Raw genomic sequence first — 21,605 nt, forward strand, 5'->3', positions numbered from 1 at the left:
GTAAGGATCCCACACCGCGCAGCAACATTCTAACAGAGGACGAACGAGTGTAGTGTAAGCTGTCTCTTTAGTGGACTTGTTGCATCTTCTAAGTGTCCTGCCAATGAAACGCAACCTTTGGCTCGCCTTCCCCACAATATTATCAATGTGGTCTTTCCAACTGAAGTTGTTCGTAATTTTTACACTCAGGTACTTAGTTGAATTGACAGCCTTGAGATTTGTACTATTTATTGAGTAATCGAATTCCAACGGATTTCTTTTGGAACTCATGTGGATCACCTGACACTTTCCGTTATTTAGCGTCAACTGCCACCTGCCACACCATACAGCAATCTCTTCTAAATCGCTTTGCAACTGATACTGGTCTTCGGATGACCTTACTAGACGGTAAATTACAGCATCATCTGCGAACAACCTAGGAGAACTGCTCAGATTGTCACCCAGGTCATTTATATAGATAAGGAACAGCAGAGGTCCCAGGAAGCTTCCCTGGGGAACACTTGATATCACTTCAGTTTTACTCGATGATTTGCCGTCTATTACTACGAACTGCGACCTTCCTGAAAGGAAATCACGATTCCAGTCGCACAACTGAGACTATACCCCATAGGCCCGCAGCTTCATTAGAAGTCGCTTGTGAGGAACGGTGTCAAAAGCTTTCCGGAAATCTAGAAATACGGAATCAACTTGAGATCCCCTGTCGATAGCGGCCATTACTTCGTGCGAATAAAGAGCTAGCTGCGTTGCTCAAGAGCGATGGTTTCTGAAGCCATGCTGATTACGTATCAACAGATCGTTCCCTTCGAGGTGATTCATAATGTCTGAATACAGTATATGCTCCAAAACCCTACTGCAAACCGACGTCAATGATATAGGTCTGTAGTTAGATGGATTACTTCTACTACCCTTCTTAAACACTGGTGCGACCTGCGCAATTTTCCAATCTGTAGGTACAGATCTATCGGTGAGCGAGCGGTTGTATATGAGTGCTAAGTAGGGAGCTTTTGTATCAGCGTAATCTGAAAGGAACCTAATCGGTATACAATCTGGATCTGAAGACTTGCCCGTATCAAGCGATTTGAGTTGCTTCGCAACCCCTAAGGTATCTACTTCTAAGAAACTCATGCTAGCAGCTGTTCGTGTTTCAAATTCTAGAATATTCCATTCGTCTTCCCTGGTGAAGGAATTTCGGAAAACTGCGTTCAATAACTCCGCTTTAGCGGCACAGTCGTCGGTAACAGTACTATCGGCACTGCGCAGCGAAGGTATTGACTGCGTCTTGCCGCTTGTGTACTTTACATACGACCAGAATTTCTTCGGATTTTCTACCAAATTTCGAGACAATGTTTCGTTGTGGAACCTATTAAAGGGATCTCGCATTGAAGTCCGTGCCAAATTTCGCGCGTCTGTAAATTTTAGACAATCTTCGGGATTTCGCGTTCTTCTGAACTTCTGAACTTCGCCTCTGCAACAGCGTTCGGACCTGTTTTGTGTACCACGGGGGATCCGTTCCATCTCTTACCAATTTATGAGGTATGAATCTCTCAATTGCTGTTGCTACTATATCTTTGAATTTGAGCCACATCTCGTCTACATTTGCATAGTCAGTTGGGAAGGAATGGAGATTGTCTCTTAGGAAGGCTTCTAGTGACACTTTATCGGTTTTTTTTAAATAAAATTATTTTGCGTTTGTTTCTGGTGGATATGGAAGAAACGGTATTGAGCCTAGCTTCAACAACCTTGTGATCACTAATCCTTGCATGAGTCATGATGCTCTCTCTCAGCTCTGGATTGTTTGTGGCTGAGAGGTCAATTGTGTTTTTGCAGCCATTTACAATTCGCGTGGGTTCGTGGATTAACTGCTCGAAATAATTTTCGGAGAAAGCATTTAGGACAATCTCGGAAGATGTTTACTGCCTACCACCGGTTTTGAACAAGTATTTTTGCCAACATATCGAGGGAAGGTTGAAGTCCCCACCAACTATAACCGTATGAGTGGGGTATTTATTTGTTACGAGACTCACTATGGGACTTAACTTCGGAGGTCATTAGGCCCCTAGAACTTAGAACTACTAAACCTAACTAACCTAAGGACATCGCACACATCCATGCCCGAGGCAGGATTCGAACCTGCGATCGTAGCAGGTCGCGCGGTTCCAGACAGTAGCCCCTAGAACCGCTCGGCCACCTGGGCGGGTTCGACGAGAGGATACAGAACAAAAAAAAGGTCTAACGAACTTATGTCCGGAAATGCATGATCTCCTTGTTAGAGAGCATTAATTCAATCATACTTTGTTACAGTGACTGTGGTCTAATACGTGCTATACCATGCGTGGTTTCCTCCTACAGGGTGGTACTGTTCCTCATACATCGTGCCCTAGCGCCCTCTCCTGCCATAGTCATTGGTAGTATTGTGTCCGATTCACTTCTGTAACTGACTCATCCACTAGTGGATGTGATACAGCGTTGTACACAATGGTTCCGTATTCGAATCGAAGGTGTTATACTTACAGAAAGGCAAATGAAAACGGGCGGCGGGCAGTAAGGTTGTATCAGGAAACCTATCCCCACCGTCAAAATAATTTAATGTGTGCAACAATGTTTCGCCGTTTGTCTGGGACAGTATCGTTTCAGGAAACAGGGAATCATGAAGGACATAGCCGAAATGTTCGGACATCAGACTTGGAGGAAAATGTGATTACACTATGGAAGGCGACCGCCGTGTCCCGCCAGTACAGGGTAAGCTAGCCGACCATGTGGAACATTCTCCACGACAATTGTCCTACCATTATCACTTATAGAGTGTGCAGGGCTTAGTAGTGACAGACTTCCCATATCGTGAGCAGTTTAGTCACTGATTTCTTCACTAGGCAATTATGATTCCTGGGTCAGTGTCATCTATCCTATTCACAGACGACACCACCTTTACGCGGAGTGGTATCTTCAACTTTCATAGCGGTCATCTGTGGGGCAGTATGCAGAACTCCCATGGTATGGTGACAGTGAATCGTCAGCATCGGCGCAGCCGGAAAGTATGGGTCGGGATAATTGGTGACCGTATTTTGGGACTAGTCTACCTTCCACGTCGCCTAACAAGCCCGAACTATCGCTGTGGCCGAGCGGTTCTAGAAGCTTAAGTCTGGAAGCGGGCTGCTACTACGGTCGCCACAGACTTCACCTTTCACCACAGACAACGCAGTGGCCAACAGGCTTCATTTAGCGACCGAGAACAGAGGCGTTTGAGAAGTCAGTGCCAGCACACAAACAGCACAGAGTGTAATAACCCTAGAAATCAATAGAGAACGTACGACGAACATATCCGTTAGGACAGTGTGGCGTAATTTGGCGTTAGTGGACTGTGGCAGCAAACGACCGAAGTGAGTGCCGGCCGCTGTGGCCGAGCGGTTCTAGGCGCGTCAGTCTGGACCCGCGCAGCTGCTACGGTCGCAGGTGCGAATCCTGCCTCAGGCATGGTTGTGTGTGGTGTGCTTAGGTTAGTTAGGTTTAAGTAGTTCTAGGGGACTGATTACCTCAGATGTTAAGTCCCATAGCGCTCAGAGCCATTTGAACTGAAGCGAATGCCTATGCTGATGTTGTTGTTGTGGTCTTCAGTCCTGAGACTGGTTTGATGCAGCTCTCCATGCTACTCTATCCTGTGCAAGCTTCTTCATCCCCCAGTACCTACTGCAACCTACATCCTTCTGAATCTGCTTAGTGTATTCGTCTCTTGGTCTCCCTCTACGATTTTTACCCTCCACGCTGCCCTCCAATACTAAATTGGTGATCCCTTGATGCCTCAGAACATGTCCTACCAACCGATCCCTTCTTCTGGTCAAGTTGTGCCACAAACTTCTCTTCTCCCCAATCCTATTCAACACTTCCTCATTAGTTATGTGATCTACCCATCTAATCTTCAGCATTCTTTTGTAGCACCACATTTCGAGAGCTTCTATTCTCTTCTTGTCCAAACTATTTATCGTCCACGTTTCACTTCCATACATGGCTACAGTCCATACAAATACTTTCAGAAATGACTTCCTGACACATAAATCTATACTCGATGTTAACAAATTTCTCTTCTTCAGAAACGCTTTCCTTGCCATTGCCAGTCTACATTTTATATCCTCTCTACTTCGACCATCATCAGTTATATTGCTCCCCAAATAGCAAAAGTCCTTTACTACTTTAAGTGTCTCATTTCCTAATCTATTTCCCTCAGCATCACCCGATTTAATTTGACTACATTCCATTATCCTCGTTTTGCTTTTGTTGATGTTCATCTTATATCCTCCTTTCAAGAGACTATCCATTCCGTTCAACTGCTCTTCCAAGTCGTTTGCTGTCTCTGACCGAATTACAATTCATCGGCGAACCACAAAGTTTCTAATCCTTCTCCATGGATTTTAATACCTACCCCGAATTTTTCTTTTGTTTCCTTCACTGCTTGCTCAATATACAGATTGAATAACATCGGGGAGAGACTACAACCCTGTCTCACTCCCTTCCCAACCACTGCTTCCCTTTGATGACCCTCACCTCTTATAACTGCCATCTGGTTTCTGTACAAATTGTAAATAGCTTTTCGCTCCCTGTATTTTACCCCTGCTACCTTCAGAATCCCCCCATGAACCATGGACCTTGCCGTTGGTGGGGAGGCTTGCGTGCCTCAGCGATACAGATGGCCGTACCGTAGGTGCAACCACAACGGAGGGGTATCTGTTGAGAGGCCAGACAAACGTGTGGTTCCTGAAGAGGGGCAGCAGCCTTTTCAGTACTTGCAGGGGCAACAGTCTGGATGATTGACTGATATGGCCTTGCAACATTAACCAATACGGCCTTGCTGTGCTGGTACTGCGAACGGCTGAAAGCAAGGGGAAACTACAGCCGTAATTTTTCCCGAGGACATGCAGCTTTACTGTATGATTAAATGATGATGGCATCCTCTTGGGTAAAATATTCTGGAGGTAAAATAGTCCCCCATTCGGATCTCCGGGCGGGGACTACTCAGGAGGATGTCGTTATCAGGAGAAAGAAAACTGGCGTTCTACGGATCGGAGCGTGGAATGTCAGATCCCTTAATCGGGCAGGTAGGTTAGAAAATTTAAAAAGGGAAATGGATAGGTTAAAGTTAGATATAGTGGGAATTAGTGAAGTTCGGTGGCAGGAGGAACAAGACTTCTGGTCAGGTGACTACAGGGTTATAAACACAAAATCAAATAGGGGTAATGCAGGAGTAGGTTTAATAATGAATAGGAAAATAGGAATGGGGGTAAGCTACTACAAACAGCATAGTGAACGCATTATTGTGGCCAAGATAGATACGAAGCCCACCCCTACTACAGTAGTACAAGTTTATATGCCAACTAGCTCTGCAGATGATGAAGAAATTGAAGAAATGTACGATGAAATAAAAGAAATTATTCAGATAGTGAATGGAGACGAAAATTTAATAGTAATGGGTGACTGGAATTCGAGTGTAGGAAAAGGGAGAGAAGGAAACATAGTAGGTGAATATGGATTGGGGCTAAGAAATGAAAGAGGAAGCCGCCTAGTAGAATTTTGCACAGAGCACAACTTAATCATAGCTAACACTTGGTTTAAGAATCATGAAAGAAGGTTGTATACGTGGAAGAACCCTGGAGATACCAAAAGGTATCAGATAGATTATATAATGGTAAGACAGAGATTTAGGAACCAGGTTTTAAGTTGTAAGACATTTCCAGGGGCAGATGTGGACTCCGACCACAATCTATTGGTTATGACCTGTAGATTAAAACTGAAGAAACTGCAAAAATGTGGGAAATTAAGGAGATGGGACCTGGATAAACTGAAAGAACCAGAGGTTGTACAGAGTTTCAGGGAGAGCATAAGGGAACAATTGACAGGAATAGGGGAAAGAAATACAGTAGAAGAAGAATGGGTAGCTCTGAGGGATGTAGTAGTGAAGGCAGCAGAGGATAAAGTAGGTACAAAGACGAGGGATGCTAGAAATCCTTGGGTAACAGAAGAAATATTCAATTTAATTGATGAAAGGAGAAAATATAAAAATGCAGTAAATGAAGCAGGCAAAAAGGAATACAAACGTCTCAAAAATGAGATCGACAGGAAGTGCAAAATGGCTAAACAGGGATGGCTAGAGGACAAATGTAAGGATGTAGAAGCTTATCTCACTAGGGGTAAGATAGATACTGCCTACAGGAAAATTAAAGAGACCTTTGGAGAGAAGAGAACCACGTGTATGAATATCAAGAGCTCAGATGGCAGCCCAGTTCTAAGCAAAGAAGGGAAGGCAGAAAGGTGGAAGGAGTATATAGAAGGTTTATACAAGGGCGATGTACTTGAGGACAATATTATGGAAATGGAAGACGATGTAGATGAAGACGAAATGGGAGATACGATACTGCGTGAAGAGTTTGACAGAGCACTGAAAGACCTGAGTCGAAACAAGGCCCCCGGAGTAGACAACATTCCATTAGAACTACTGACAGCCTTGGGACAATCAGTCCTGACAAAACTCTACCAGCTGGTGAGCAAGATGTATGAGACAGGCGAAATACCCTCAGACTTCAAGAAGAATATAATAATTCCAATCCCAAAGAAAGCAGGTGCTGACAGATGTGAAAATTACCGAACTATCAGTTTAATAAGCCACGGCTGCAAAATACTAACGCGAATTCTTTACAGACGAATGGAAAAACTGGTAGATGCAGACCTCGGGGAGGATCAGTTTGGATTCCGTCGAAATGTTGGAACACGTCAGGCAATACTGACCTTACGACTTATCTTAGAAGAAAGATTAAGAAAAGGCAAACCTACGTTTCTAGCATTTGTAGACTTAGAGAAAGCTTTTGACAATGTTGACTGGAATACTCTTTTTCAAATTCTAAAGGTGGCAGGGGTAAGATACAGGGAGCGAAAGGCTATTTATAATTTGTACAGAAACCAGATGGCAGTCATAAGAGTCGAGGGGCATGAAAGGGAAGCAGTGGTTGGGAAAGGAGTGAGACAGGGTTGTAGCCTCTCCCCGATGTTATTCAATCTGTATATTGAGCAAGCAGTAAAGGAAGCAAAAGAAAAATTTGGAGTAGGTATTAAAATTCATGGAGACGAAGTAAAAACTTTGAGGTTCGCCGATGACATTGTAATTCTGTCAGAGACGGCAAAGGAATTGGAAGTGCAGTTGAACGGAATGGACTGTGTCTTGAAAGGAGGATATAAGATGAACATTAACAAAAGCAAAACGAGGATAATGGAATGTAGTCAAATTAAATCGGGTGATGCTGAGGGAATTAGATTAGGAAATGAGACACTTAAAGTAGTAAAGGAGTTTTGCTATTTAGGAAGTAAAATAACTGATGATGGTCGAAGTAGAGAGGATATAAAATGTAGACTGGCAATGGCAAGGAAAGCGTTTCTGAAGAAGAGAAATTTGTTAACATCGAATATAGATTTATGTATCAGGAAGTCGTTTCTGAAAGTATTTGTTTGGAGTGTAGCCATGTATGGAAGTGAAACATGGACGATAACTAGTTTGGACAAGAAGAGAATAGAAGCTTTCGAAATGTGGTGCTACAGAAGAATACTGAAGATAAGGTGGATAGAGCACGTAACTAATGAGGAGGTATTGAATAGGATTGGGGAGAAGAGAAGTTTGTGGCACAACTTGACTAGAAGAAGGGATCGGTTGGTAGGACATGTTTTGAGGCATCAAGGGATCACAAATTTAGCATTGGAGGGCAGCGTGGAGGGTAAAAATCGTAGAGGGAGACCGAGAGATGAGTACACTAAGCAGATTCAGAAGGATGTAGGTTGCAGTAGGTACTGGGAGATGAAGCAGCTTGCACAGGATAGAGTAGCATGGAGAGCTGCATCAAACCAGTCTCAGGACTGAAGACAACAACAACAACCTTCAGAATCTAAAAGAGATTATTCCAGTCAACATTGTCAAAAGCTTTCTCTAAGTCTACAAATGCTAGAAACTTAGGTTTGCCCTTCCTTACTCTAGCTTCTAAGGTCAGGGTCAGTATTGCCTCACGTGTTCCAATATTTGTACGGAATCCAAACTGATCTTCCCCGAGGTCGGCTTCTACTAGTTTCTCCATTCGTCTGTAAAGAATTCGCGTTAGTATTTTGGAGCTGTGACTTATTAAACTGATAGTTCGGTAATTTTCACATCTGTCAACACCTGCTTTATTTGGGATTGGAATTATTATCTTCTTCTTGAAGTCTGAGGGTATTTCGCCTGTTTCATACATCTTGCCCACCAGATGGTAGATTTTTGTCAGGACTGGCTCTCCCAAGGCCGTCAGTAGCTCCAATGGAATGTTGTCTACTCCGGGGGCCTTGTTTCGACTCAGGTCTTTTAGTGCTCTGTCAAACTCTTCACGCAGTATCGTATCTCCCATTTCATCTTCATCTACATCCTCTTCCATTTCCATAATATTGTCCTCAAGTACATCGCCCTTGTATAGACCCTCTATATACTCCTTCCACCTTTCTGCTTTCCATTCTTTGCTTAGAACTGGGTTTCCATCTGAGCTCTTGACGTTCATACAAGTGGTTCTCTTATCTCCAAAGGTCTCTTTAATTTTCCTGTAGGCAGTATCTACCTTACCCCTAGTGAGATAAGCCTCTACATCCTTAGATTTGTCTTCTAGCCGTCCCTACTTAGCCATTTTGCACTTCCTCTCGATTTCATTTTTGAGACGTTTGTATTCCTTTTTGCCTGCTTCATTTACTGCATTTTTATATTTTCTCCTTTCATCAATTAAATTGAATATTTCTTCTGTTACCCAAGGATTTCTACTAGCCCTCGTCTTTTTACGTACTTGATTCTCTGCTGCCTTCACTATTTCATTCCTCAAAGCTATCCATTCTTCTTCTACTGTATTTCTTTCCCCCATTCCTGTCAGTTGTTCCCTTATCCTCTCGGTGAAACTCTGTACTACCTCTGACATTCCACGCTCCGATCCGTAGAACACCAGTTTTCTTTCTCCTGATAACGACATATTCTTGAGTAGTCCCCGCCCGGAGATCCGAATGGGGGACTATTTTACCTCCGGAATATTTTACCCAAGAGGACGCCATCATCATTTAATCATACAGCAAAGCTGGATGCCCTCGGGAAAAATTACGGCCGTAGTTTCTGCTTGCTTTCAGCCGTTCGCAGTACCAGCACAGCAAGGCCGTTTTGGTTATTGTTAGAAGGCGAGATCAGTGAATCATCCAGACTGTTGCCCCTGAAACTACTGAAAAGGCTGCTGCCCCTCTTCAGGAACCAACGGCAACGTGCAGCCCCTCTCGTGGGTTGGTGACCATGTCGGTTGGGCCCCAGGTAACTGGTAAGAGCTGATGGTAGTGTGCCAGTGTGGAGCAGACCCCACAAAGCCAGGGACCCAAGTTGTCATTCAAGTCACTGTGCAAGCTGATGGTGGCTCCATAATAGAGTCGGCTGCGTTTACAAGGAATGGACTGACTCCTTTGGTCCAGCTGTGCCATCATTGACTGGAAATGGTTGTGTTCGGCTACGTAGACCATTTGTGGCCATTCATGGACTTCATGTTCCAAAACAATCACTGGATTTTTTATGGATGACAATGCGTCATGTCACTGGGCCACAATTGGTCGCGGTTGGTTCGAAGAGTTTTCTGGCCAATTCGAACTAATGACTTGGCCACACATACCGCCCAACATGAGTCCCATTGAACATTTATGGGACATAATAGAAATGGCAGTTTACGCCCAAAATCCTGCACCGGTAATACTTCCGCAATTATGAACGGCTATAGGGACAGCTTGGGTCAATGTTTCTGCAGGAGACCTCCATCGACTTGTTCAGTCCATGCCATGTCGCGCTGCTGCACCACATCGGACAAAAGGAGGCCCGAAACGATATTAGGAAGTATCCTATAACTTTTGTCCCTTCTGTGGATATGGTACATACATTTTTATAAAAATATGTATAATCTGTATCCATCTGAATGTTTATAGAGTACCGGTACGAATTTGAAGTGAATCGGTTAAGAACTATTCGAGATTTTTTGTATCAACATTTCCCCTTTATATATTATACATATATCTCGATGTGAAACTGCATGTTGTCGCTGATGGAGTGGCTTGTGTGCGTCAGCGACACAGATAGCCGTACCGTAGGTACAACTACAACGGAGGTGTATCTGTTCAGAGGGCAGACAAACGTGTGGTTCCTGAAGGGGGTTAGTAGGCTTTTCAGTAGTCGCCTGAACTGGCCTTCGTAACATCAACCAAAATGGCCTTGCTGTGCTGGTACTTCGAACGGCTGAAAGCAAGGAAAACTACAACCGTAATTTTTCCCGAGGGTATGCAGCTCTACGGTATGCTTAAATGGTGATGTCATCCTCTTGGGTAAAATATTTCGGAGGTAAAATAGTCCTCCATTCGGGTGGAAACTACTCAGGAGGATGTCGTTATCAGGGGAAACAATACTGCGGCTCTATGGCTCGGAGCGTGGATTTTCAGATCCCTTGATGGGGCAGGTAGGTTAGAAAATTTAGAAATAGAAGTGGATTGGTTAAAGTTACTGTAGATATGGTGAGAATTAGCGGAGTTTGGTGGCAGGAGGAACAGGACTTCCGGTCATGTGACTGCAGGGTTATAAATACAAACTAAATAGGGGCAGTGCAGGAGTAGGTTTAGTAATGAATAAGAAAGTAGGAATGAGGGTAAGCATTTGTAAAGAGTATAGTGTACGCATTAATGTAGTCAAGGTAGATACGAAGCCCACACTCACCCCACCAGTACAAATTTATTTGCAACTGGCTCTGCAGATGATGAAGAGATTGCAGTAGTGTATGATGAGTCAAAAGAAATTATTCAGATAGTTTAGGGGGACGAAATGTTAATAGCCATGAGGTACTGGAATTAAATAGTTGGAAAAGAAAGAGAAGGAAAAATAGTATGTGAATATGGACAGTGGGTAAGGAATCAAAGAGGAAGCCGCCTGGTAGAATTTTGCAACTAACATTTGGAGTTAAGAATCATGAAAGAAGGTTGTATACATGGAACAGGCCTGGAGACACTAGAAGATTTCAGATAGATTTATAATGGTAATACAGAGATTTAGGAACCAGGTTTTAAATTGCAAGACATTTCCAGGGGCAGATGTGGACTCTGACCACAATTTATTGGTTATGAACTGTAGAGTAAAACTGAAGAAACTGCAAGAAGATAGGAATTCAAAGAGATGGGTCCTGGATAAACTGACAGAACCAGAGGTTCTCGAGAGTTTCAGAGGGAGCATTAGGGAACAATTGACAAATACAAGGAAAGGAAATACAGTAGAAGAAGAATGGGTAGCTTTGAGAGATGAAATAGGAAAGGCAGCAGAAGATCAAGTAGGTGAAAAGACAAGGGCTAGTAGAAATCCTTGCGTAACAGAAGAGGTATTGAATTAAATTGATGAAAGAAGGAAATATAAAAATGCAGTAAATGAAGCAGGTGAAAAGGAATACAAACGTCAAATGTCTCGAAAATGAGATCGACAGGAAATGCAAATGTCTAAGCAAGGATGAGGAGGGACACATATAAAGATGTAGAAGCATGTATCACAAGGGGTAAGATAGATATTGCCTACAGGAAAATTAAAGAGACCTTTGGAGAAAAGAGAACCACGTATATGAATATCAATAGCTCAGGTGGGAAACCAGTCCTAAGCAAAGAAGGGGAAGCAGAAAGGTGGAAGTAGTACATAGAGTGTCTATACAAGGGCGATGTGCTTGAGGCAATATCATGGAAATGGGAGAGCACATACATGAATAGGAAATGCGAGATACGATACTGCGTGAAGAATTTGACAGAGCACTGAAAGACCCGAGTTGAAACATGGCCCCAGGAGTAGACAAGATTCCATTATAACTAATGATAGCTTTGGGAGATCCACCCATAGAAAAACTCTACCATCTGGTGAGCAAGATGTATGAGACAGGTGAAATACCTTTAGAATTGAAGAATAGTATAATAATTCCAATCCCAAAGAAAGCAGGTGTTGACAGGTGTGAAAATTACAGAACTATTAGTTTAATAAGTCATGGTTGTAAAATACTAACACCAATTCTTTACTAAGGATTGGAAAAACTGATAGAAGCCACGTGGAGAATATGGACTAGGGGGAAGAAATGAAAGACGAACTCGTCTGACAGAATTTTGTATAATTTAACCATCGCAAACACTTGGTTTAAGAATCATGAAAGGAGATTGTATGGATGAAAGAGACCTAGAGATAACGGAAGGTTTCAGATTGATTATATAACGGTACGTCAGAGATTTCGGAACCAAATTTTAAATAGTAAGACACTTCTGTGAGAAGACGTTGACTCTCATCACAATTTATTGGTTATGAACTGTAGATTAAAACTGAAGAAACTCCAAATAGGTGGGAAATTAAGGAGATGGAATCTGGATGAACTGAAAGGACCAGAGGCTGTTGAGGGTTTCAGAGGGAGCATTAGGAAATGGTTGACTAGAACAGGGAAAAATAATACAGTACAAGAAGAATGGGTAGCTTGAAATAGTGAAGGCAGCAGAGGATCAAATAGTCGTAGCTAAAAAGACGAGGCGTAGTTGAAATCCTTGAATAACACAAGAGATATTGAATTTGATTGAAGAAATGAGGAAATATAAAACTGCAGTAAATGAAGCAGGCGAAAGGGAATACAAACGTCAAAAAATGAGATGGATTCGAAGTGCAAAATGGCTAAGCAGGAATGGCTAGACACAAAGGTAAGGATTTAGAAGTAAATATCACTAGGGGAAATATAGATACCGCCTACAAGAATATTATAGGATCCTTTGGAGAGAAAAGAGAACCGCTTATCTGAATATCAACAGCTCAAATTGAAACCAGTCCTAAGCAAAGAAGGGAAAGCTGAAGGGTGGAAGGAATATGTAGAGAGTCTATCATGGAAGATGTACTTGGTGGCAATATTATAGAAGTGGAAGAGGACATAAATGGAGATGAGATGGGAGATACGACAAGAGCAAGGTCGAAACGAGGCCCTGGGAGTAAACGAGTTTCCGTTAGAAGTGTTGACAGCCTTGGGAGAACCATCCATGACAAAACTCTTCCATGTTTTGAGCAAGAGGTATGAGACAGACGAAATACCGTCAGACTTCAAGAAGAATATTATAATTGCAGTGGAAGCAGGTGCTGACTTGTGTGAATATTACTGAATTATCGATTTAATAAGTCATGGTGGCAGAATACTAACACAAATTCTTTACAGAAGACTGGAAAAACTGATAGACACCGACCTCAGGGAAGATCAGTCGGCCGAGCAGTTCTAGGCGCTGCAGTCTGGAACCGCGAAACCGCTACGGTCGCAGGTTCGAATCCTGCCTCGGGTATGGATGTGTGTGATGTCCTTAGGTTAGTTAGGTTTAAGTAGTTCTAAGTTCTTGGGGACTGATGACCTCAGATGTTAAGTCCCATAGTGCTCAGAGCCATTTGAAGATCAGTCTTGATTCCAGAAAAATGTAGGAACATGCGAGACAATACTGAACCTATGACTTCCTTTAGAATGTATGTTAAGGAAAGACAAATCTACCTTTATAGAATTTGTAGATTCAAAGAATGACAATGTTGACTGGAATAGTCTCTTTTAGATTCTAAAGGTGGCAGAGGTAAAAAACAGGGAGCAAAATGTTATTTACAATTATTGCAGAAACCAGATGGCAGTTACAAGAGTCGTGGGGCATGAAAAGGAGCAGTGGGTGAGAACAGAGTGAGACAGGGTTTTAGCCTATTTTTAGCCTATCCACGATATTATTCAATCTGTGTATTGAGCAAGTAGTAAAAAAAAGTTGGTGTAGGAGTTAAAGTCGAGGGAGAAGAAATAAAAATTTTTAGGTTTGCAGATGACATTGTAATTCTATCAGAAACAGCAAAGGACTTGGAAGAGCAGTTGAAAGAAATGGACAGTATCTTGAAAGGAAGACATAAGATGAACACCAACAAAAGCAAAACGATGATAAGGGAATGTAGTCGAACTAAATCAGGTGATGCTGAGGGGAATTAGATTAGGAAACGAGACGCTTAAAGTAGTAGATGAGTTTTGCTATTTGGATAGCAATATAGCTGATTATCAACGTAGAGAAGATAAAAATGTAGACTGGCAATGGCAAGGAAAGCGTTTCTGCAGAGATTTGATTTAAGTGTAAGTAACTCTTTTCTGAACGTATTTGTATGGAGAGCAGCATATAAGTAAGTGAAACATGGATGATAAACAGTTTAGATAAGAAGAGAATTGAAGATTTTGAAACGTGGTGCTATAGAACAACGCTGAAGATTAGATGGGCAGACCAAGCTACTAATAAGGAGGTACTAAATAAAACTGGGGAGAAAAGGAGTGTATGGCACATCTTGACTGAAAGAAGGGATCAGTTAATAGGACACATTCTGAGACATCAGGGGATCACGAATTAAGTTTTGGAGGGAAAGGGCAGTGCGTGTGTGTGTGTTGCGGGGGGGGGGGGAAATCGTAGAAAGAGACTAGATACACAGTGAGCAGATCCAGAAGAATATAGGTTTGAGTAGTTAGTCGGGGACGAAGAGGATTACACAGGATAGAGTAGCATGCAGAATTGCATCAAACCAATCTTTGGACTAAAGACACCAACAGCGACAACATTTGGATAATATATATATTAAAAAGTTGTAGAGGCTATGTCTGTCCATACGTTCATTACAGCATCATGCAAAAACTTTAAGTAAATTGATCATTTAGTTTTCGAGATATCTAGATTTACATCTACATCGATACTACGCAATCAACCCTACGGCGCCTGGCGAAGGTCACCGCTAGTCATTTCCTTTCCTGTTCCACTTGTAAATGGGACGAGGAAAAAATGGCTGTCCATATGCCACCTAACTTCTAGTATGTTAACTGGGTGGTCCTCACGCTCATTGTATGTTGGAGGGTGCAAAATGGTTCTGCAGTCAGATTCAACGGCCAGTTCTATAAATTTTCTCAATAGGCTTCCTCGAAAAGGACGTCGGCTTCCCTCCAGAGATTCCCATTTGTTTTCCCGAAGCAAATCTGCAACACTCGCGTCTTGTTCGAATCTACCAGTAACTAACAGCCTGCCTCTGAATTGCTTCAATGTCTTCCTTTAATCCGACCCGGTACGGGTCCCAAACACTCGAGCAGTACTCAAGAATCGGTCGCACTAACGTTCTAGATGCGATCTCCTTTACTACTGTGTAGTAGTATATAAAACAGTCCCTCCGAAAAATTCTCTTCTTTCTAAAACATTGCGTGGCTATGGATGCAAGTACACAGAGTATAACTTTCACCAAAATCAATATTCCATGTTTACTGTGATACAAAAATACTGTACAAGGCGCCTGATGATAACACAGTGCAGCCGAAACACGTCCTACCTGGCTCACCTGTCAATAAGAGAAGCGAATTAGGGAGAATGTTTCGTCTTCTGTAATGAAAGCGCGCAGTGTAAGGCGAGAGGCAGCGCCGGAGTATAAACAAGACGCAGCCCTACCTGTTGCGCGCAGTGCGGTATCGACGCGGGGCGGGCAGCGGAGGCGTCGGCGTCGGCGTCGGCGTCGCGGCGTCGCGTAGGCGTCGCGTTCAGCTGTGCGGCGCGTTCGCCACTGGCGCGTTTCGCCGTGCGGTGCCGTGCCTTGCCCTGCCGCGCCGCTGCTCTGCTTCCACTGTGAGAGGCGGGGCTCTTACACAACAGCCGTGGGCCGCGCCGGCCCGGCTACCGCCACACCGCCCCGAGCGCCGCACCCCGCTGCCGCCTGACAATGCGCATTGGGAACTGCGCCGGCCAATTTGCGTAGCCATTCACCTACTCTGCGCTGCCGGTAGCGTGTGCCGCGCCGTTCCTAGCTGAGCTCATTTTTCCTCCAGCTTCTTCACTGGCTTCGCCGCTCGACACGTGGGCTCTCCTCAAGGACTTCTGAGGTTCCGCAACCGAGAAGTTCATCTTGACCCTTAACACTTTGAGTACCAGTGGTTTCTGCCCGAAGCCACCTCGTTATTAACTTTGTTTTTCAGTACTAGTGCCTTTAACATGAATCTACAGGAAGCTGTTGGAAGACAGAGGCATCAAGTGGTACACTAAGGTACTTCTATGAATATAGTGCACAATCATGTTACACACTTCTAGAAGTTTTAGAGGGGACTTAGTAGGTCAAGTTTCACATAGGAACACATGTTCGAAAACGCACTAGAGACCGTCAAAGTTGCAAGCGCAGGCGCCCGTACAGGTATACAGGTTGATTCCGTGATGATGTTACAAACTTGCAGGGATGATGTAGAAAGACAAATGTATCAATTTGAAGCACTGGTTCCTGTACCAGAAACGAACGAGTCGAAAGTTACTAGCGATAATTATTGTGATGCTTCGGACAGCGGAGTAGAAACCGTGTAGGGTACGCACCTTTCAGAGGTGATAGTACGGATCAAAACAAAAGATGTCTAGAAAATGCATACCGTAAGAGCTACGAGCACTTGTTCAGTAGAGGATATACAGGGTGAGTCACCTAACATTACCGCTGGGTATATTTCGTAAACCACAACAAATACTGACGAATCAATTCCACAGACCGAACGTGAGGAGAGAGGCTAGTGTAATTGGTTAATACAAACCATAAAAAAAATGCAAGGAAGTATGTTTTTTAACTCAAACCTACGTTTTTTTTTAAAGTGGAACCCCGTTAGTTTTGTTAGCACATCTGACCATATAAGCAAATACGTAATCAGTGCCGTTTCTTGCATTGTAAAATGTTAATTACATCCGGAGATATTGTAACTTAAAGTTGACGCTTGAGTACCACTCCTCCGCTGTTCGATCGTGTGTATCGTAGAGCACCGAATTACGTAGGGATCCAAAGGGAACGGTGATGGACCTTAGGTACAGAAGAGACTGGACCAGCACATTACGTCCGCATGCTAACACCTTTTTATTGGTCTTTTTCACTGACGCACATGTACATTACCACGAGGGGTGAGGTAAACGTACACACGTGGTTTCCGTTTTCAATTACGGAGTGGAATAGAGTGTGTCCCGACATGTCAGGCCAATAGATGTCGAATGTTGTTGCCATCATTTGCTGCACACAATTGCAATCTCTGGCGTAATGAATGTCGTACACGCCGCAGTACATCTGGTGTAACGTCGCCGCAGGCTGCCACAATACGTTGTTCCATATCCTCTGGGGTTGTAGGCACGTCACGGTACACATTCTCCTTTAACGTACCCCACAGAAAGAAGTCCAAAGGAGTAAGATCAGGAGAACGGACTGGCCAATTTATGCGTCCTCCACGTCCTATGAAACGCCCGTCGAACGTCCTGTCAAGGGTCAGCCTAGTGTTAATTGCGGAATGTGCAGGTGCACCATCATGCTGATACCACAAACGTCGACGCGCATCCAGTGGGACATTTTCGAGCAACGTTGGCAGATCATACTGTAGAAACGATCGAACAGCGGAGGAGCGGTACTCAAGCGTCAACTTTAGGTTACAATATCTCCGGATGTAATTAACATTTTACAATGCAACAAACGGCACTGATTACGTATTTGTTTATATGTTCAGATGTGCTAACAAAACTAACGGGGTTCTATTTAAAAAAGCGTAGGTTTGTGTTAAAAAACATACTTCAGTGCATTTTTGTATGGTATTAAACAATTACACTAGCCCCTCTCCTCACGTTCGGTCTGTGGAATCGGTTCGTTAGTATTTGATGTGGTTTACGAAATATACCCAGCGGTAACGTTAGGTGACTCACCCTGTATATGTCACAGTAGCAAAGACAAACAAATGTTAATGGATCCTCAGGTATACATTTTAGAGCCCATGTTCACTAGATATTTTTTCGTTGTTCTCGTCCACACCACCACCTCTGAAAATTCCTTACCCTACAATCTTAGCAACAACAGCACCGGTACATATATTCTACTGTCAGAGGTATCAGAACGGTTTTCACTTTCAACCTTCGACTCGTTCGTCTCCGGTACAGGGACCCTTACCTCATTTTTATACATTTATCCTTCTCCCTAATCCTTGAATCTTTGTAACATCATCGTGGAAAGACTCTGTATACAGTGTGGTCCATTGATCGTGACCGGGCCAAATATCTCACGAAATAAACGTCAAACGAAAAAACTACAAAGAACGAAACTTGTTTAGCTTGAAGGGGGAAACCAGATGGCGCTATGGTTGGCCCGCTAGATGGCGCTGCCATAGCTCAAACGGATATCAACTGCGTTTTTCAAAAATAGGAACCAACCGCAGCGGTCGTGCGGTTTCAGACTGTAGCGCCTAGAACCGCTCGGCCACCCCCTCGGCAGTTAAGCTACTGTGTGTGGCCCAGACGCACGCACGCACTTCCGGCAATTAAAAAAAAAATACTGAAGAGCCAAAGAAACTGGCCTAATATCATGTAGGGCCTCCACGAGCACGCAGAATTGCCGCAACACGACGTGGCATGAACTCGAATAACGTCTGAAGCAGTGCTGGAAGGAACTGACACCATGAATCCTGCATGACTGCCAGTAAATACGTAAGAATACGAGGCTATTGAGAACAGCACGTTGCAAGGCATCCCAGATATGTTCAATAACGTTCATGTATGTGGAGTGTGGTGGCCAGTGGAAGTGTTTAAACTCAGAAGAGTGTTCCTGGAACCACTCTGTAGCAATTCTGGACGTGTTGGATGTTGCATTGTACTGTTGAAATTGACCAAGTCCGCCGGAATGTACAATGGACATGAGTGGATGCAGGTGATCAGACAGCATGCTTTCGTACGTATCAACTATCAGAGTCGTATCTAGAGGTATCAGGGGTCGCATATCACACTAACTGCTCACGCCCCACCCCGTAACATAGCTTCCACCACCTTGATGAGTTCCCTACTGACAAGCAGGGTCCGTGGATTCATGAGGTTGTCTCTATACCCGTACACGTCCATCCGCTCGAAACAATTTGAAACGATACTCGTCCGAGCAGGCAACATTCTTCCAGTCAACAACAGTTCAATGTCGGTGTTGACGAGCCCAGGCGAGGCGTAAAGCTTTGTGTCGTGCAGTCATCAAGGGTACACGAGTTGTCCTTCAGCTCTGAAAGCGCATATTGACATTGTTTCGTTGAATGGTTCGCACGCTGACGTTTGTTGGTGGCCCAGCACTGAAATCTGCAGCAGTGTGTGGAAGGGATGCATTTCTGTCACGTTTAACGATTCTCTTCAGTCGTCGTTGGTCCCGTTTTTGCAGGATCTTTTTCCAGCCTCAGCAATTTCGGAGATTTGATGTTTTACCCGATTGCTGAAATTCACAGTACACTCCTGAAATTGTTGTAAGAGAAAATCCCCGCTTCAGCGCTACCTCGGAGATACTCTGTCCCATATTCCATGCGCCGACTATAACACCACGTTCAAACTCACTTAAATGTTGATAACCTACCACTGCAGCAGCAGTAGCCGATCTAACAACTACATCAGACACTTGTTGTCCTATATAGGCGTTGCCGACGGCAGCGCCGTATTCTGTCTGTTTACATATCTCTGTATTTGAACATGGATGCCTATATCAGTTTCTTTGGCGCTTCAGTGTATATAGATACTTGTCTCTCTGAAAATCTGCAACCTTTGCCCTTCCCGTCAGAACAGTGTGCGAAGCCTAACAAATTTTCCAGTATTTCTGACAAACAAGTCTGTACTTGGGAACGGGGCAACACTCGTTTCTCATTTTCTTATGCACTTATCGCATTGGCGGACACATTTTAACTTTGTGTTGACACTGAAACTTCCTGCCATGTGTGCCGGACCGAGGTCGAACTCGACACCTTTGCCATTCGCGGGCAAGTGCTGTACCAACTGAACTACTCAAGCACGACTCACGCCCTGTCCTCACAGCTTTACTTCTGTCAGGACCTCGTCTCCTACCTTCCAAACTTTACAGAAGCTCTCCTGCGAACCTTGCACTCCTGAAAGAAAGGATATTGCGGAGACATGGCTTAGCCACAGCTTCAGGGATGTTTCCAGAATGAGATTTTCACTCTGTAGCGGAGTGTGCGTTGATATGAAACTTCCTGGCAGATTAAAACTGTGCCACTACCGTCGGAAAACATAATCGTTGTGATACGGTGCACGTGGTCGCAACCAGTGTTCGACAGTCCTTGACTGCCATGGTGGGCCGGCCGGAGTGGCCGTGCGGTTCTAGGCGCTACAGTCTGGAACCGCGAGACCGCTACGGTCGCAGGTTCGAATCCTGCCTCGGGCATGGATGTGTGTGATGTCCTTAGGTTGGTTAGGTTTAAGTACTTCTAAGTCCTAGGAGACTGATGACCTGAGAAGTTGAGTCCCATAGTGCTCAGAGCCATTTTTGACCTGTAATGGTGGCTTGCAAGAGTTCCTCAGGAACCTTGGTTGCCCACGTGAATACGCCGTAGAGCATAGCGGAGCCGCGGGAGCCGCCTTCATCTTGTCTCCATTCCGCTGTACAGGTGTCAAGGAGCCCAAGGAGATGTTTTCCTGGAAGACGACGGATTCGCGCCCTCCCATACGCGTGACGAAGAAGATAGCGGGCCCTATCAGACCACGCAACGCTCTGCTAGAGCGCCAAAGTCCGGTGCCGAAGCTGACGTGCCCATTTCATAGTCGCCGATGTCGCGGTGTTAACATTGGCACGCCCAATGGTTGTCGACTGCGGAGGCCCATCGTTCGAAGTGTTCAGTGCACTGTGTGTTGAGAGACACTTGTACTCGGCCAAGCATTGAAGTATGGTGCTATTTCCGCCACAGTTCGCCAAATGCCCTGTTTTACCACTTTGCCCAGGTTACGACGCTCGACATCTGTAATGCGGCTTGGCCGCCCAAACCCACGATGTCTGGACGTGGTTCCACCTTCGTTTCTCCACATGTTGGAGACCCTCACCACGACACTCCTCGAACACCCGACAAGTCGTGCAGTTTCCGAAATTCTCGTTCCGAGACTCTGTGTCATCACAATCTGCCCTCGGTGAAACTCAGCTAGGTCGCACGCCTTCCCCATTCTACACACGGACTGCATGCTCACAGATACTACGTGCACCGTGCATGTGTCTGACTAGCAGTCATTCCTCGCCAGGTGTCGCTGCTATTGTCTGGGTGGGTTTATATCGATGGTAGGTCGGTGATCATAGTGTACTGGCTGACCAGTGTACTTTAATCACGGCGGCATGAAAACGACCCTTTGGGCGTCAGATAAATCGCTCCCTCTCCGCATTTCAACAACGACTGCACTTTTTTTCGCGTCTCCCCCCCCCCCCCCCCCCCCCCCCCGAGATACACTTTGTATGCCCTTCATTGCTGGTGCTGCCACCTGCCGTCTGTGAGTGGTTACTGCTGGCTGAAGTCGAATATAAGCAGTGGTCACATTAAGGTGACTGGACTGTGTTTATTAGCCACATCTTTGGTGGACCGACAGATCAGATTTAAAGACAATTAAGAACAGACTTCCAAGTTCTTTGAAAATGAGCTTAAAGTTCCTTTTTGTTTAGTGACAGGAATAGTAATGAGAAGTGGTCAGGTGATAAAAAGCATTTAAGTTTTGTGAGGAACATCGCTTCC

General features: G+C 44.4%; 1 long non-coding RNA gene across 1 annotated transcript in view; it reads right to left on the reverse strand.

The window, feature by feature from the left end:
* Window positions 1-15,683, reverse strand: part of LOC126365989 (uncharacterized) — a 523,432-nt gene extending 507,749 nt beyond the window's left edge. The window contains exon 1 of the long non-coding RNA XR_007566286.1: window positions 15,532-15,683. This is a non-coding gene — a long non-coding RNA (uncharacterized LOC126365989). The remainder of the gene's footprint in view (window positions 1-15,531) is intronic.
* Between the last annotated feature and the right edge of the window lie 5,922 nt (window positions 15,684-21,605).

Source organism: Schistocerca gregaria, chromosome 4 (assembly GCF_023897955.1).
Source record: "Schistocerca gregaria isolate iqSchGreg1 chromosome 4, iqSchGreg1.2, whole genome shotgun sequence".
Lineage (NCBI taxonomy): Eukaryota > Metazoa > Arthropoda > Insecta > Orthoptera > Acrididae > Schistocerca > Schistocerca gregaria.